Raw genomic sequence first — 17,523 nt, 5'->3', positions numbered from 1 at the left:
GAATTTAACATGTGTATTTTCTTTACTGCAGCAAATCCCAACATTCTCCCAGGACGGACATTACTTACACACTTCTGCTTTTCGTGTTCTGTGTTTGTGGTTTGTAGAGTTACAAGAAATATGGGAATTGGTGATAATAAGCTCGATCCTAGCATTAAGGAGTCTGGGCCCTGCACAAGAACTGTGAGTTCAAGGCTAGCCTGGAGAAAGAGAGGCTGGAGAGGTGGCTCAAAGGTCTGGAGTATTTGCAAGGGTTCTATTTCCAGGACCCACACGGCGGCTCACACCTGTCTGTACCCCAATACTGCAGTTCCGGGGGACTCCGTGCCGTGCCCTCTGCTGACCTCCTTGGGCACCAGGCATGCACATAGCACATGTACATCTGTGCAGGCAAAACACTCACACACATAAAGTAAGAAAAAAGATTTTTTAAAAAAGGATATGGAAGAAAGTTTGTTTTCAAAAAGGTGGGTGGCGAGGAAGAGAAGGGATAATAACATTCGGATTGGTCAGGGAGCTGAAGGGATGGCTCGAGAGCGAACAAGGCCAGGCTGCTCTAGCAAAGGCCGCAAGTTCCAGTCTCAGCAGTCAAGTCTGGAACGTCAGAGCTGCTCCTAATCCAGCTCCAGCACCTCTTCTGGACACCGTGCTCCTGTGCCAACACTCTCCCTGCACACAAACACAATTTAAAAATAGCTGGGTATCGAGGCACACACCTTTATTTTACTTCATTTTTTAAAGATTTGTTTGCATTAGTTGGGCTTGGTGGTGCACGCCTTTAATCCCAGCACTCTAGATGTAGAGGAAATGGATCCCTGTGAGTTCCAGGCTAGCCTAGTCTACACAGTCCCAGGATAACCAGAGCTACGTTGAGACACCCTGTCTCAACACACACCCCCAAATATTTATTTTTATATATTTTCTGAGTATGAGTGTTTTGCTTGCATGAATGGACACTCTCTGTGTGTCTGGTGCCTGCAGAGGGAAGAGGCCATTGGATCCCCTGGAACTGGAGTTACAGATGGCTGCTGGGAAACAGACCTGGCTCTTCTGTGAGAACAGTAAGCACTCTTGCCCACTGAACCATCTCTCCAGCTCTATTAGATAAATAATAAATAAAAGGTTTCTAAGCAGTAGTGGTGCACACCTTTAATCCCAGCACTTAGGAGGCAGAGGCAGGAGGATCTCTGAGTTTGAGGACAGCCTGATCTACAGAGTGAGTTTTGATATAGCCAGGGCAACACAGAGAAACCGCATCTTGAAAAAAAATGTTTACTAAATAAAAAAAAAAAAAATTAGTGTATTTTGGGCTGGAGAGGTGGCTAAGAGATTAAGAGAACTGGTTGCCCTTCCAAAGGTCCTGAGTTCAATTCCCAGTAACCACACAGGTGGCTCACAACTATCTACAATGAGCTCTGGTGCCCTCTTCTGGAGGGCAAGCACACATGCAGGCAGAATATTGAATACATAATAAATAAATAAATAAATAAAATGTATAAAATTAGTGTGTTTCTAAAAGAATCACCTCAAGCTAATTTTTCAGATTTATTTTAGATTTTGAGTTATGTGTGTGCACATGCTCTCTCCCTCTCTCTCTGAAGCCCAGAAGAGGGTGTCAGAGCTCTTGGAGCTGGAATTACAGGTAATGTGAGTTGCCTCATTTGGGAGTTGGGAACAGTCACAGTAGTCACAGCTCTCTTAACCCCTAGCTGTCTCTAGAGCCATGGCACCTACCCTAACCCTTTTCGTTAAGTTATAACATACTCTAGTTTAGAATGTCTGACAAGTCACTAAAAACAGCCCAATCAAACTTTGAAAACACAAAATGTATCACAAAACATGACAGCAGCCTCCAGTGGGGCCTCTCCTTATTCCTCCTCAGTTTCAGAAGAGCCTGGGAAAGCAATGCCCCTCTCAGGAGGTGTGGCTTCTCCAAAGAATGCTGTGGACACATTGTCCTAGCCTAGAGGTGTATTTATAGAGCAGTTTTCTCAGGGAAAGCCCCTTTGCCCAGGCGGGGAGTGCAGGGGCGGAGGATCAAAGGCAGAAGGCCTCTTGGGGGCGGGGGACGTTTTGAGGCCAGGCAGCTTTCTGTGCCAACCCTGGCTATTTACAGCCCCCTACCTATGAGGACGCCCGACTACAGGACAGGCAGGCTTTGCCACCTAAAGGTGGGTGGGAGAGGCAAGGCCTCCTTTGACATTTGTAACTGCTGAGATCTGCCGGCCACAAATAGTTCTTCCCATTAAGAAATGGCTGTGCACCAAAGAGCCCCACAGCTGTCACCTCCCTGGACTCGGTGGTCTAGGGAGCTTTCCGACGCCTCAGCAACTTGTGAAGGGTGAGATTAAATCTGTGGATCCTGCCTCAAACATAAAAGGGATTTGTTTTTTTAATAGAAAGATTATGTAAGAGCTGAGTCTAGTGGTTCATACCTGCTATCCCAGTGTTTGGGAGACTGTGGCCAAAGGATTGCTTCAAGGCCAGCCTGAAGCAAGAGTGAGTTTCGGGCCAGCCTGGGTTAAAGTGAGACCCTGTCTTTAAAGAACAAGCTAAGAAGAAGAAGAAGCAGATGCTTGATCAAAAGCATCTCTAGGGAAGGGGCAAATAAAAAACAAAGAGTGAGCGCTGACCCATCCGGGCGTGGTACCGAGTTCTTATAGTGCCAGCACTTGGAAACTGGAAGCAGGAAGACCCAACTATATAATATAGCTAGGCCCGCCAAGGCTGTCCTATTCCATAAGGCCCAACAGACGGCCAAAGCGCACGGATCAGACTCTTCGAAACAGTGCATCCCCTCTCTGCAGGCTGCCTTTCAGAATGTGCCATGCAGGCTGCCGGGGCAGGCATCAGCGGCCCAACCCAGCAGGGGACCCTGCGTGCACCAATACCAACATGCCAGGCAAGCTCCGCCCACAGGTGCAGTAGCAGGGTAACCAACAGCTCTTAGGTGGGCTCTGGAGTCCGAATCTGCAGTCTTGGAGGGATACCCTGGCCGGGAGGCCAGGCCCCGGGAGGAGCCTGCTTTGGGTATTTTGCTAAGGGGTCATGCTGCCAGGTTGCCCTCTGGAGTTTTCTGTTGATGACCACAGCCTCGGGCTGGTCTCAGCTTGGTCAGAGAACCTTGTTTTTGCAGTGGGCAGTTGTCAGTACAGAGAGGGTAGCTGGTCGGAGCGGCCGGGATAAGAGACTGAGTGGGGGCTCAGCCCTTCACCGGTCCCCTTTATCAGTTCACCAGCACAACCCTGGCTCAGGAAGAGCGCAAAGGTGGGGGAGAGGGAGGGTGCTGTGGCGTGCTGTCTCCTGCGTGTGACAGGGATTGTCACAGTCACGAAATCACAGCATGGCTACTTATACAAGAGCCAGCCATTCAAAATTCTGGCATGGCTGATTCAGGTGCGCGTGAGTGCATGCGCGCATGCGTGTATGTGTTCCTGGGCGTGTGCCTGCATGTGCGCATGCGTGCACTCGTGAATCCCCTAACCCTGAAGACAGAAACAGGAAGATCTGCACCTTTGAGTCCAACCTGATCTACAGAGCGAGTTCTGGGACAGCCGGGGCCGCACAGAGAAACTCCCATCTTGATGGAGAAGACCCGGCTGAAGAGATGGCTCTGTGGTTAAGCGCACAGGCTGTTCTCACAGAAGACTGGAGTTCAGTTGCCTGTGCTGGCCTGGTCTGTGCTTTGTATTTGCTTGTTGATTATTTGGCCCCCTGAGGTCTGCTTGCGGTGTCTTAGGAGCAGCTGCTTGCTCATGCATCCCAAAATGATGTTTGTAATCCTCGCCTCCAAATTATCACTGATGGAGTGAATAGGTGCCTACACACCTGAGCAGGACAGAAATAAGGTAGGCGTGGCCAAAGTTTGCAGGCTTGGAGGAGAGAAAGGTCACAGGGGAGAAGCAGACAGGTCGGGGAGAAAGAGGCACAGTCACCATAGGAGAGGCGAGCAACCACACGGGCCCAGAGGAGGAACAGGTGGAGACAAGAGGCTCACGCGGCAAGCATGTGCCAGGGTTTCTGGGGACTCGGGGTGGGAAGTAGCCAGATAGGAATGATTAAAGCAAATGGCATGGGATGAGGGCCTGAGAGGTAAGAAGGAGATTAGCCCCAGGTGAGACGAGGCTTGTTTAAATACAACAGGTGTCTGTGTCTTTTGTTGATATGGTATTGGGTTAGTGATACTGCCACAAGAATTATAGGCATTTAATAGTAAGCATTATTAGCAAATTATATTTTCTACAAGTATCCACAGCAGGCAGCTCACAATCTCCTATAACTTTAACTCCAAGGAATCAGACCCCCTCTTCTGGATTCTGTGGGTGCCTGTACTCACACGTGAACAAACCCACTTGTACACACAGACCCACACACATGCACATAACTGAAAAGAAAAGAAATCTGAAGAGGAAAAAGGGGAGGAACTGGGAGGTGAATATGATCCTATTTCATTGTATATATGTATGAAAAAGGAAGATACTTTTTAAAGACCCCCAGCAGACTGGCTTAATAATGAGGAGTTTCAGAGATGGCTCAGCAGTTAAGAGCTACACCTGCTGAGGACCCAGGTTCTGTCCCCCATGGTGAGTCATAAGTGTCAGTAGCTCTAGTTCTAGGAATTCCAACACCCTCTTCTGGCCTCCGTGGACACAGGCACTAGGCACACTTATGGTGAGCTGACATACAGGCAAACACTCGTGTCTGCTTGTCTGCTTGTTTGTTTTTGACACAGGGTTTCTCTGTGTAGCCCTGGCTGTCCTGGACTTACTTCGTAGACCAGGTTGGCCTCAAACTCAGAGATCCTCCTGCCTTGTCTCCCCGAGTGCTGGGATTACAGGTGTGGGCCATCACGACCCAGCTAAATAAAAATATTTTAACAATCTCAACAACATGCCCTCAGGGGGTAGCTCAGCTCAGGGGGTAGCTGAGTGATGGACTTAGCACCTACCATCAAAGCCCTGGGTCTGACCCCCAGCACCAAATCAATGGTCATTTAGTTACAGTCATGTATGTATGTAGCATTTACTCTGCCTGGGGCTGTTGGGCTTCGTATGTATTGTGTCACTTTGTCCAGTTGTAGCTCTGAACAGTGGGGACTGTTATCTATTTATAGGCATGTAAACAGAGAGAGAGTCCTAATGCCAAATGTGATGCCCTTGCCTGTGACTCTTGGGCTCTTGATCACGTGAGCTCAGGGTTGAGAAGAGAATATCCTGAAAAACTTGACTCTGAAAAACTCAAGAAAGGTACCAGTTTGCCACCCCTGGCCTTCTCCTCAATTTTCTTTTAAAATTATTTATTTTTATTTATCTGCATTGGTGCCTTGCATGCATGTATGTCTGTGTGAGGGTGTCGGATCCCCTGGAACTGGGGTTTCAGACAGTTGTGAGCTGCCATGTGGGTGCTGGGATTGAACTCTTGAAAAGCAGCCAGTGCTCTTAGCTGCTGAGCCACCTCCTCAGCGCCCTCCTGGGTTTTCTGTTGTCTCTGTCTGTATGTTTGTCCTAGGCCTCAGATTTGCTGTGTAGACAAGAATGACCCTAACCCCCTGATGCCCTTGCCGCTACCTCCCCAGTGCTGGGGATTACGGGTGTGGGCCCCGTGTCAGCTTGCTAACTATATGTTTTGTGTACAAGCAAATGTTACAAGAAATTCTGATAAACTTACTAAATCCTTGTTCCTACAGAGTATCTATATTGTCAGCGCTGACTGAGGCAGGAGGACTGGAAGTCAAAAACCTGCCTGAGCTATGTAGCTGGGTGTTGAATTAAATGACATATACAGCTGAGTTATTCTGCCCGATGGGTGCTGCATCCCTTTAGTTCCAGCACCTGGGAGCGAGAGGCAGGGGGATCTCTGGGAGTTCGAGGCCAGCCTGGTCTACAGAGCAAGTTCCAGGACAGCCAAGGCTACATAGAGAAACCCTGTCTTGAAAAACCAAAATCAACCAAACAAAAACAAAACAAAACTCTCATCCCGAAACCTGAGTTATCCTGGCAGATGTCACCCTTTCCCGAGAAGTGCTGACGCTGACACAGAACCCAGGAGGAATCTGAAGCTGTGTGTCTCGGGGTGTGGTCATGGCAACCAGTTCCTGAAAGTCTGGCTTTTGATTTTCCTCCTCTCAGAGTCACGGTTTGCTCATCTCTGTTCTTCCACAAACAACGTTCCATTCACAACAGTTACACGCCTGGCTGGTGGCTAGCCATGGTTTCCTGGTTTGTCACTCGGACCCATACAGCTCTCTCTCATTGAAGATGTCCTTCTGACCTTTAAGCTTTGGCTTGGTGCAGCTCACTCCCCACACTGTTCTGGAGGACACTGCCCTGCCTCCTCTCCTTCCAGGTGGATCCTCTAGCAGAACGTGTGCTCTGTGTGTGCCCATCCTGCCTGGCACACCGTGGCTATTTATTACATGCTGTGTGATGAGCAAGAGGAGCGAGTGCTTCCTAAACAACCCTGGCCACATTCCAGCACTTTCTGACTATTGTCTCATGCCGCCCTGGGTGAGCTGGTTCTTGGGTATTGAGACAATGAAGAAACAGGACGTGACCTATTGGGCAAGATGAGGACCAAGGTGTGGATGGGCACCCTGGACTCCCAGGCAGCTGCTCTGTGAAGTCCAAACTTAACCAGGATCTCCAAAGCCGGAGTCCTTCTTGGTCTTATCTGTGTTTCCATCTATGAGCGTCTCCCAGCCATGCCCAGGGGTCCCCATGCTGAGCATGTCTGCTTGCTGATGAAGGCTTTCAGAACAGGAGGTACATACTTCCTGGATGAACTGACCAGATCTGACCTTGACAAGCATAAGGGTTACACAACCAGCAGTGCTATGACAATTATGTTAAGTGTGTTTGAATGCCTACAAATCCCCCTACGTTTCTTCTTGGGAAACAAGGCCACTAGCTGGAGCTTCTGGGTTAGATTTCTAGAATGGCCTCTGCTGATTGGAAAGGCTTCTCAGATGATGGTCTTGGTGCTGTCTTGACCTAACCATCTTACAGAATTTTGAGAATTTATTTATTTATCGTGTGTATGGGTGTTTTGCCTGCATGGGTGTGTACCCGGTGCCCATATTGTTCAGAAGAGGAATTCCCTGGAATTGGTGTTGGGACCTGAACCCAGGTCCTCTGCGAGAGGAACACACATTCTCAACTGCTGGACCATCTCTCCCATCCCCATTTGACGTATTTGATTAAATGGTAGCTATTACGAGGTAGGGGAAAGAATGACTAGGACTCCCTTCATCTGACACAAGCCCTCCTGGGGCCCTGTCCCTAGGGTCTTAAGGAACAAAGTAGCTGCACATATGGTCATCTGTCTGGGAAGCCCATAGTGGTACCCAAGCCTGTGGCTGTTGCTGGGCCCTGGGCCTGGAGACACAGGAAAGTGCAGGACAGGGAGCTTGCCTTCTGTGAGACCTGTGGCCTTGGGTGCTTTGAGCCTCTGCTTTCCCCTCTATGAAGTCTTGGCTAACAGCAGAACCTAGCTTATCTATTCATAGGCTGTTATTAAAACTAAAAGAGAGAGAGTGTGTGTGAAAGCTGTAGTCGCATACAAAAATAGCACAATGTTATAGTTAATGATGCTGTAAGAAAAACATTATTTTTAGCTGATGTACCACTTCAAGTCGCCTGCCCTGATGCCTGTGGTTCTTGGCTCATGGTGCTTCGGCTCCAGTAGGACACTCTTAGCCTTTCTACTGACAGCATAGTCATATGTTTTCAGGCTGGGTGACCACAATGGGCAGTGGTACATGAGCCGCTGGACAAGGCACTCCAAGAAATTGTGTGTGGCTATCTGGATGAAACCTGCCTTCTATTTCTGTTGTTTTCTGAGACAAGGTGCCAATACAGAGCCCAGCCTGACCTGCCTCTGCCCCCTGAGGGCCAGAGTAAAGGCCAGGCAAGAGATAGGACCTCAGCCAACATGGTACTAGGGCTGAACTCGGACCTCAGCCAGTGTGGTACCAGGGTGAGAAATTACCTCTGTAATTTCTTCCCGGCTTAGCTGGTTTCCTGGGCTGGGATCTGAGATGACCCTGGACTGAGGAATTTCTATGGATTTTGAGAGTAAATACTCTGGGGGGGGGGGGGGACACAAGACCACTGAAGGAAGGTGGGCACTGCCTAGAAGGAGGGATTCCGGCTGAGGCCTCGAAGCTTGTGAGAATACAGAGGAACCTATTGTTTCATTCCTCAGTCTGGAACTACACTTAACTACTGACCACAGCTGAACTGTGACCAATTCTCAGATCAACGGCAGATGCTGGAGCAAGGGAAATAATGCATTTTGTCTGGAGTAAGTAAGGTTATATAAACCTGCCTTCCTCCTCAAGTGTCTCCTAGGAAGACAGCAGGGTGATTCATGTGGTAACCTGGCTGACGCTGGGCCTGTCAGATCATCTAAGAACCTAAACCAAGAATGTTCCACACAGAGTCCCGAACACAGGGAGCTCTGCTCTGGAAGTGACAGGGTGCTGTCAAGTCACTGGAGGGTACCTCTTTAAGAATTAGGGAGAAGATCAAGAAGATCGGGGTGGGGGGAAGCAGAATAAATCATTTCCATCCCCGTGGCCTCTAACAAAAAAGTGTCTTTTCTTCCTGGGCTGTGGTGGTCCAGCCTCTGGCCACAGGTCAGCCTTATCTTGGGACTCTTGCCCTCATGCATCTTGTTCTGACAGCTAGACATTTCCAGAGAGAGCCAGCTTAGTGTCCAATTAATCATGACAAATGGCGTTGAAGGCTTAAGAGACCCAACCGGTAGGGAGAAGGGCACAAGCCTCTACTGTGGTCAGAGGTGGGCCAGCGAGCCGCAGGAGAGGCAAGAATTTCCAACATACCAAGGGCCTGAAGTCAGAGGTAGGAGAGCCCCAGCTATGAGGGAAGCAAGCTGAGGCACGAGGTAACTTGTCTGGCCTCTGACCACAGGCTCTAGCCCATCCCAGTGAACAAAGTGTGGCCTGAAATGGGACCTTATCTGCCCCGGCGCCCAGCCGATCGTGTTTGCTTACAGTCTCCCTTAACCCCACCACAGCTGTGGGACCTTGTCCTGGCTCTCGTGTTCTTCACACAGCTTTCTCTTCTGGACTCTGCACACCCCCCCTTTCCAGTTTTACTATTCAGCCAGGCCCTGACACCTCATTAGATAGAGCTCTCTGTGGAGACATAACTCAGTCAGTCACTAGACAAGACTGTCACCTCCTTGGGACCAACCATTTTGCCCAATCCCGGTGGCTGCTTTCCCACCCCCCACCCCAACCCAGGCATCTCTAAATGTGTGCCTGACAATTCCCCTTGGAGAATGCCTTACACAATCCCAGAGAGAGGCGCCTGGCTCTGACTTCCCGAGGGAAATTTGCTGGGAACCAGACACTGCTTTGCACCCTCAGGCACGGATCTTTGGAACAAGTCCCCTTTGATTTGTTTCCCCATAACAACTGAATTTCCAGTCCAGGAGCTCATTGCCCCATTGTCCCGGGTAGGTTTTGTTTGGTTTGGTTTGTTGTCAGTTTGATACAAGCTGGAGTCATCCGGGAAAAGGAATCAAAACTGAGGACATCCCCCCCATCTAATTCTCCTTTAGGCCAGCCTATGGTGTCATTTTTTTTTTTTTTGGTTAAGGACTGGTGGGGGAGGGCTGGACCTCTGGGCTGGTGGTCCTGGGGTTATAGAAGAAACCAGGCTGAGCAAGCCAGAGGGAGGCAGCCAGTAAGCAGCACTCGTCCATGGCCTCTGCTTTGGATTCTACCTCCAGGTCCCTGCCTTGCCGTCCCCTGATGATGGGCCTGTGACCTCTAAGCCAGATCATCGTGTTCTTTACCACACAACAGAAAACAAACCAGAACAGAAGTTGGTACCAGGTTTGTGGGAACTTGCTGTGACAGACCTGCTCACATTCTGAGGAGGACTGTGGAGGGACTTTCTCACTTTGGGCTAGAAAAGCCACTGGGTGCTCAGAACTTAGTGGGTTGTTGTAGGAACTAGTAACGAGATGCTTTGAGCAGTGTGGATGATGGAGGCCTGGCCTCTGAAGTTTCAGAGGGAAGGCTCTGTCAGAGCCATTCACATGCTAGTTTGTATTAAGAATCTGTGATTCACGGGGCTGGAGAGGTGGCTCAGAGGTTAAGAGCACTTGCTGTTCTTCCAAAGGTCCTGAGTTCAATTCCCAGCAACCACATGGTGGCTCACAGCCATCTATACTGTGACTTGGTGCCCTCTTTTCTAGCTTACAGGCACACCTGCAGGCAGAATACTGTATACTGTATAAATAATAAATAAATCTAAAAAAAAAAGAAGAATCTGTGATTCTGGTCACCTGAAGAGCCAGGCATGATTAAGAAGAGGCCAGAACCACTGAAGTGAAGCCTTTACTCTACTGGATAATTGACACTGGTGCTGGGGCTGTGATTAAGAGGTGATCAGCATCACTGAGGTAAAACCTTCTGGGAATACTTCCGCAGCCCAGCTCTGCCGGCACTTGCAGAGAGACTAGGATCCCAGCATCAGGAAGCTGATGCCTTTATTTAAGTGTGTGTGCATGTGAGAGTATGTATACATACATATGATACCCCACCACAGCTGTGGGACCTTGTCCTGGCTCTCGTGTATCATATGTATGATGGGGCGTTCAGAGGCCAGAAGAGAGGTCTCAGAACTACAGTCTAAGCCTCAGGAGTTGGTGCTGGGAACCAAACCCAGGTCCTCTGGAAGAGCAGCAAGTATTCTCAACTGCTAAGCCATCTCTCTAAATCCCTCTATTACTTTATTTAGTTAGTTCATGCCTTTCTTTTGTCTGTTTGCTTGTTTTGTTTTTTGAGACAGGGTTTCTCTGTGTAGCCCTGGCTGTCCTGTCTGTAAACCAGGCTGGCCTCGAACTCAGAGGTCCTCCTGCCTCTGCCTCCCGTGCTGGGATTAAAGTCCCGTCCCACCACCAAGTGTGACACACCGGGCACACCAAGTGTGGCTGGCTGTCACTTTGGCTCTTTAAACCTTCCATCTTCTCCATTTTTTTATGTGTGTGGCTGAGCACACGCATGCCCACGTGGAAGGCAGAGAAAACTCTCAGTAATTGGTTACCTCCTTCCACTTTGGAGCTGCTGGGGATCGAGGTCGGGTCTTCAGGCCACCTCGCCACCCTCGACATTAAAACGTTTTGTCTATACGGGTATGTGGGGACATGTTCTCATGCCCCCTCCTTCCTCCTGTAGGCCTCAGGTGGAAGCTGGGGAAAGTGGTTGTTTTAATTGCCCATTAAACGTTTTTATGTTTTGTTGAGGCAGAGTGGGGGGCTGGGAGGCTCTGCCCTTGCTTTGCACCTTTCGAGGACCTGTCATCAGTGACTGACATACCACCATCAAGGCCTCAGGTTTCGGGAGGTTTGCATACCAAGCGAGGCTGGTGGCTGCTACAAGCTGATGGCTGAGAACAGGTGGGTCCTCAGGACTGGCCAGAGCCAAGCCATCCAAGCAAAGATTCTAGAGAAGCCAAAGAGAACATTCCCTTCCCTGCCTCCACCTATGGGGGAGCTGGGTGCAAAGGCAACTGCCAAGCTGGGCACAGGCCCCTCACAAAGCCACTGACGTGCTGAACTTAGCAAAGTGTTCATGAGGTTGGCAGAGTGCTGAGCCAGTTGGCTCTGCCTTCTCCCCCAAAATGTGAGGGCTCAGTGGAGGCCAGGGTGTGGGCCTACAAGGACAGTGGCTTTGGTGACCTGAGCAAAGGGCGTCATTGTGGAATCTCTCCAAGAACTGCACAACAGGCATTTGGGAGGTTAGCCAAGGCTCTGGTGAGGCCTTGATGCTTAAGTGAGAGTATAGGTCAGGGGAGCTCGGGGCCACCTGAGGACCTAGAGGAAGGTGTATCACAGTCTCCTGACTAAGAAAGCAACATTAAGGATGCAGAGAAGGTTTCCCCAGAACCAGGCATGGGAAGACATCAGCCGAGGCCCCCACCCCGTCTGTCCTTCTCCAGGGAGCCCTGTACAGTTCAGGTGGGATTTATCACTTACACGCTTTTGTTTGTTTTGAGATAGGGTCTCAACTACACAGCCCCAGCTGGCTTGGATAGCCCAGGCTGGCCTTAAACTCATGGCAATCCTTCTGCCTCAGCCTCCCAAGTGTTAGGATTATAGGTGTGAGCCACCATGGCCAGCTTCTTCTTCTTTCCCATTTTTGCTTGTTTCTCTTTTATAACATTGAGGTTCTAAACTAGACCCTTATTCATGCTAGGCAGTGTTTAATGAACTGAGTTCCCCAGTCCTGATGTTGCTTTCAGGATTAATTTTTGTTTAAGACAATATTTCCCAGCCTGGTCTTGAACCTCCAGGGGCTGGAGGTGCCTCATCTTCCCCAGCAGTTGGATTGGGTCTATGCCTGTAGCTTTTCTTTCTGTTGTTTACTGAATACATCAAAGCTAGCCCCACCTCATTTAAGCAACACTCTCCAACATTTACTCTGCAGCCTCCTGGCCATTTAGGTGTCAGTGCAAATGTTATTTACGTGAGTGAGAGCCCCAGTCATCCTTTCTAGTGTTGGGCACCAGCCCACGTCAACGCCTCCTACTTCATTCTCTCATTTTCTTCTTAAAGATTTGTCATCCAGCCAGGATGGTGGCATATGCATGTAATCTCAGCACTCGGGGAGGCAGAGGTAGGTGGATCTCTGTGAGTTTGAGGCCAGCCTGTTCTACAAAGCAGGTCCAGGACAGCCAAGGCTACACAGAGAAACCCTGCCACAAAACAATCTCTCTCTCTCTCTCTCTCTCTCTCTCTCTCTCTCTCTCTCTCTCATCTTTTGATGACAGTATGGTGGTCACATCTTTAAAATCCCAGCACATGGGGGAGGTAAAGGCAGGGCATCACTGTGAGCTTGAGGCCAGCCTGGTCTGTGTAGGTATTTTGCCTGTTTCTATGACTATACACCATGTGCATGCATGGCCTCAAGAGGCCAGAGGAAGATGAGAGATCCCCTAAACTGACTTCTGAGCTGCCGTGTGGGTGGTGGGAATCAAACCGTGGTTCTGAAAGAACAATATTAGGTCCCAACCCCCTAAACTCCCAAAATGGCAGCACCACTAACAGTGTCCCCAAATGACGGTCTGGGCCCAGCTCAGAATGGACTCTGACAGGATTAAAAAAAAAGTTTGCCTGGGGATAGACAAAAGCTTACACTGAGCATTCTCCAGACACCTATGACATGGGTTTCTTCCAGGAAGAGCCATTTCCCTCATCTTCCCCTACCAAATGGGGCATCTAGCTCCGTATTTGCATATTCCTGGAACGCAAACCAAAACCCCTGGGCTCTTCTGACTCTCTCCTCTACCACCACTCTGAACTTCCAGGCTGTTCTGGCTTCTGTGCCTTCCTCTGGGAAGGCTTTCCCTACCTTTTTGCTATCCTCTCTGGCCCCTGAGAGATAGCGGTGGCAATTTCAACAAACTTTTCCTTTTCCACGCACAGCTCAGTGGCTTCACTGTAACCTCCCACGCAAGCGACAAGGCAACATGCGTTCTTAACTGCTGCGGCATCTCTCCGGCTCTTTCTCCTTTTCATTCTCTTTTCTTTCCCCATCAGGCTATTTGATTTGCCACTTTGCCTGTTTTTTTGTTTTGTTTTGTTTGGACGGGGTGTTCTGCGTCCCTGGCTGGCCCGGAGCTCACTGTGAAACAGGACCTCCTGCCTCTGCAGTGCTGGGATCGAGGGCAAATGGATGCCCTTGGTTTTCAGTCGTTTATCAGGAGCTGTTCTCCACACTTCGCCCTGGACTGACACATTTCTCAAGCCTTGGGCTCCCACGGCACCCAGACCCAGCAACTACCCGGTGAACCCGCGCGAGCCCAGCTCAGGGTCCTCTCAGGCTGGCTTCCTGGCTCAGTCTGCAGAGGTCGGGCCTTTCCTTCTCTGCATCTGGCCTCCTTTGCCCACTTCGCTCAACCACTCCCTCCCCAATCAGCATCTAACAAAAACTCTTTTGTGATTTTATGCCTGGGGGAGTCATCTGAGTCAACAGTTGAAGCGGTTCCCGCAGCGCTGAGTCCAAAGGTCTGCTCGGCCTTTCCTCCCCGCAGTCCAGAGGCCCGCCCCGAGGCCCCGCCCCGCCCCGAGGCCCCGCCCCGGAGCCCCACCCCTCCCGGAGCCCGCCCCGCCCCTGAGCCGGGTCTCTAAGCCCCCGCAGGCTGGGTGCGCTGGGGTCTAGGGAAGTAGAGGTCACTCGAGACCAAATCAGCAAACCTAAGGCGGGGTACTGTGAACCGGGGGTCGGGAGGGTGGGATCTGAAACCAGGAGGAGGCTGCCGGCCCTGGGAGACGGCACGTGGCCTCCTCAGCTGCCCCTGGTACAGTGCCTCGCCTGTAAAGCAGGATTCCCACAAGGTTACAGGTAACCCGTATGGGCATCCCAGAAAGGTCCTCCATCTTGGCAAATAAGAACTTCCGTATTGCCAGGGTCTCTCAAGGCACCCCTCTAAACGGTCTCAGCCAGTTCCCCCTAGCCCCTGCGTGTCCCTCAGCTTCCCAGGGGAGATAGGCGGCCTCTTGCTGAGCGCTAGTGAACACTCAGCAAGAGGCCTGGCTGTTGAAGGTCAGGCTCCTGTCTTTTCTGCCTCCTGTCTCCTTAAGCTGCCTCAGAAATCTAACAGTCCCAAGAGATGGCCTTTTGGCCTCCTACAAATCTGACTACTTCTGTGGACCTGGCAGGTTCTCCTGGCTGCAGGTTGCTGAATACAGTTGTAATATTTTTTTTCAACGTTGTGTGTGTGTTTGTGTGCACGAGCTAGTTTGGTTATTGGCATATGGTAATTACCTGTAGCAATAGGCTTCGTTAGCTGTTCTCACACACAAATATGATGCATTTGCTCATATTCACCCTAAAAGTCCCATTTTCTAGTTTACTTTCTGTTGCTGTGATAAAGACAATGACCAAAGCAGCCTGGAAAGGAAAGGGTTTCCTACATCTGACAGTCTGCAGTCCATCCTTTATGGACGTCAGAGCAAAGCTGGGGCAGGAAGCTGGGAGCAGGACTAGAAGCAGAGGCCATGGAGGAACACTTGGCTGAGCAGCTCAAGATGACCTTAAGTTCCTGTGCCTTCTACATGTTGGGATCACAGATGCCACTGTGGGGGTGTGACAGCCAGGCCTAACCTGATGGCCCTGTGCTTTGGCCGCCCGGAATGAACTGTTCCACTCCGGTCATTAGAGTGATCAAACCTGAGTGATAATTTACACGGCTTCCATGTGATGACTAAAAGAACCTAATCTGGAGCCAGGGATCCCTCCACGCCAGCCGTTGAGCTTTTGCTCTGGAATGCCAGGGAGCCCCCAGCAGCCTGGAGGTGAGAAGAGATTAGGATGATACTGTGAGGTGTGAGCAGCTGCCTTTGCTCCTGTAAAACCTGCTAAATCGATGTGGATGAACACATGCATAGTAGGACACTAAGAAACTTAGGGAAGTAAAACAATTTTTCTGCCCAGTGTGGAGTCCATGGACAGTTGTAATACCCACCTTTCTGACGTCTGCTTTAAAGCTCCACAGTGACCCCACTTCTGCACTGCGCGCTCTTTGGCTTCAAGGCTGCCGTCGTTCTGGTAGCAGTAAGAATACATTCATATGATCTAAATTTGGATTGAGCCTTATGGTCTTTGGTCTTTCCCACTTGGTTTATCTCTCTTGCCTTCATTCAGGTAGTTTACCTAAGGGCCTTAAGTATGGTTCTACCTCCAAAGTGTTCCAGATCTTCCTGGGTGATGAGTCTGGCCTTTCTGTGAGGGTGTGAGGGCCGGGAATTGCTGACTCAGGGAGCCCTTCCTTTCCTTCACTCAGCAGCTTCTATCTAGCAAGGCCGTCCTGGCAGGCCTGCTTTTGAAGCCTGTTAAAACTAAGTAAGTTCCATTTTATGCTCAGCAGTCTTTTTGATACATACTAGCCTGACTACTAGACTCTGACTCCAGTCTCTGGAGGATAAGTTCCCAGTAACCTGACTCAATGACCCACACTCAAAAACGTACAGCCGTGACTATGTAACTGACTGCTTTTTGTTGTTGTTGTTTTGCTTCTATAACTTGCTTGCATAGATGCCCAAAGATTGCTTTAAGTTGCCCTAACCATTTAACTTGGCAGAACAGAACAGCTTTTGCTCGCTTGCATTAGATATTGAAGGTCTTCCTGAGTTTTTCCCCTTTAAATCCTTCCACAGGGGCTGCAGAGATGGTTCAGCAGTTAAGAGCACTGGCTGCTCTTCCAGAGGTCCTGACAGCTCACAACTGTCTGTAATTCCATTTCCAGAGGATCCAACACACTTACACAGACAGACATACATGCAGGCAAAACACGAATGTACATAAAATGAGAATAAATAAATAGGTCGCTTAATTTTTTTTGTTTTATTTTTTTAAAAAAAAGGCCTTCCTCATATTCCTCCTGGACAGAAATATCAGATTTGGCTCTGAGATTGTTCATCCTGCTAGCAGCTAATCAATTAATCTTTTACTTGTGATTGGATTGAGTCTGTGGTCTTTCTCCGGGGTCAGGGACTCCCTAACAAGTCCATGTAGTGAAATCAAACAGTGACACAGATGTTTGAATGGTCCCTGTGCACACATTGATTCCTTCAGTGTTTCATGACCTTCTCTCTCCCTGTTGTTGGTCTTTTGACAGGGTTTTTCTGTGTATCCTTAGCTGTCTTAGACTCGCTCTATGGATCACGCTGGCCTTGAACTCACAGAGATCCACCTGCCTCTGCTTCTCAGAGCACGGGGATTACAGGCGTGCCCCATCACAGCCAGCTGTTTGTTTTTTAACCAGGGTCTCCTGTAGCTGAGGCTAGCCTTGACTCTCCAGGACTCTACCCGCTCCCAAAAGGGCTAGAATTACAGACAAGACCCACTCAGGATACCTGATTAGCTTACAGTTTAATAATTTAGAGAAGGACAGACACAGGGAGGGAGAGAAAGACAAAAAAGAAAAGAAAACAAAAGATGATGGCCCAGGCCTGTAATCCCAGCTGCCCCCCGGGAGGCAGAGGCAGGAGGAGCTCTGTGGGTTCAATGAGGTCAGCCTGGGCTACAAAGCAAGTCTAGGACAGTCAGGGCTACACAGAGAAACTCTGTCTAGAAAAAAAAAAAAAGAAAGAAAGAAAAGAAGGCTGGTGTAATGGCACAACACCTGAAAACCTAGGCTGAGGCGAGAGTAAATTAAATTAAGTTTGAAGCCAGCATCAGCTACACAAGATACTGGTGTCAAGACAAAAGCAAAAAAATAATTATTAGTTCATTAAAAATAAATAATAAGCCAGGCATGATGGCTTTAATTCCAGCACTGGGGAAGGCCAGCCTGGTCTACATAGTGAGTTCTAAGACAGCAAGGGCTACTCTGAGAAACCCTGTTCCCAAAATGACCATCATTCTTAAAAGGGATGTCTTCATCAAACCCTTCCTCTCAGGTTCAGGGAACTATGAGGAAGAGGAAGCAGAAAGACCATAAGAGCCAGAGGGAAAGGATGACTCCAAGGCAACAGTGTCTCCCAGAC

The 17,523-nt window shown here is 49.6% G+C and overlaps 1 long non-coding RNA gene across 1 annotated transcript; it reads left to right on the top strand.

Annotated features, from left to right (window-relative positions):
- The first annotated feature begins 3,492 nt into the window (after positions 1–3,492).
- On the top strand, positions 3,493–8,567 carry LOC129673920 (uncharacterized). Its single transcript, XR_008719745.1, has 3 exons — positions 3,493–3,848; positions 5,114–5,246; positions 5,687–8,567. It is a non-coding gene; the product is annotated as an uncharacterized LOC129673920 (long non-coding RNA).
- The last annotated feature ends 8,956 nt before the right edge of the window (positions 8,568–17,523 follow it).

This window comes from Psammomys obesus, unplaced genomic scaffold (genome assembly GCF_907164565.1).
Source record: "Psammomys obesus unplaced genomic scaffold, mPsaObe1.curated_primary_1811, whole genome shotgun sequence".
Lineage (NCBI taxonomy): Eukaryota > Metazoa > Chordata > Mammalia > Rodentia > Muridae > Psammomys > Psammomys obesus.
The sequence above is the reverse complement of the archived record's forward strand: the minus strand, read 5'-3'. Positions and strand labels throughout refer to the sequence as shown.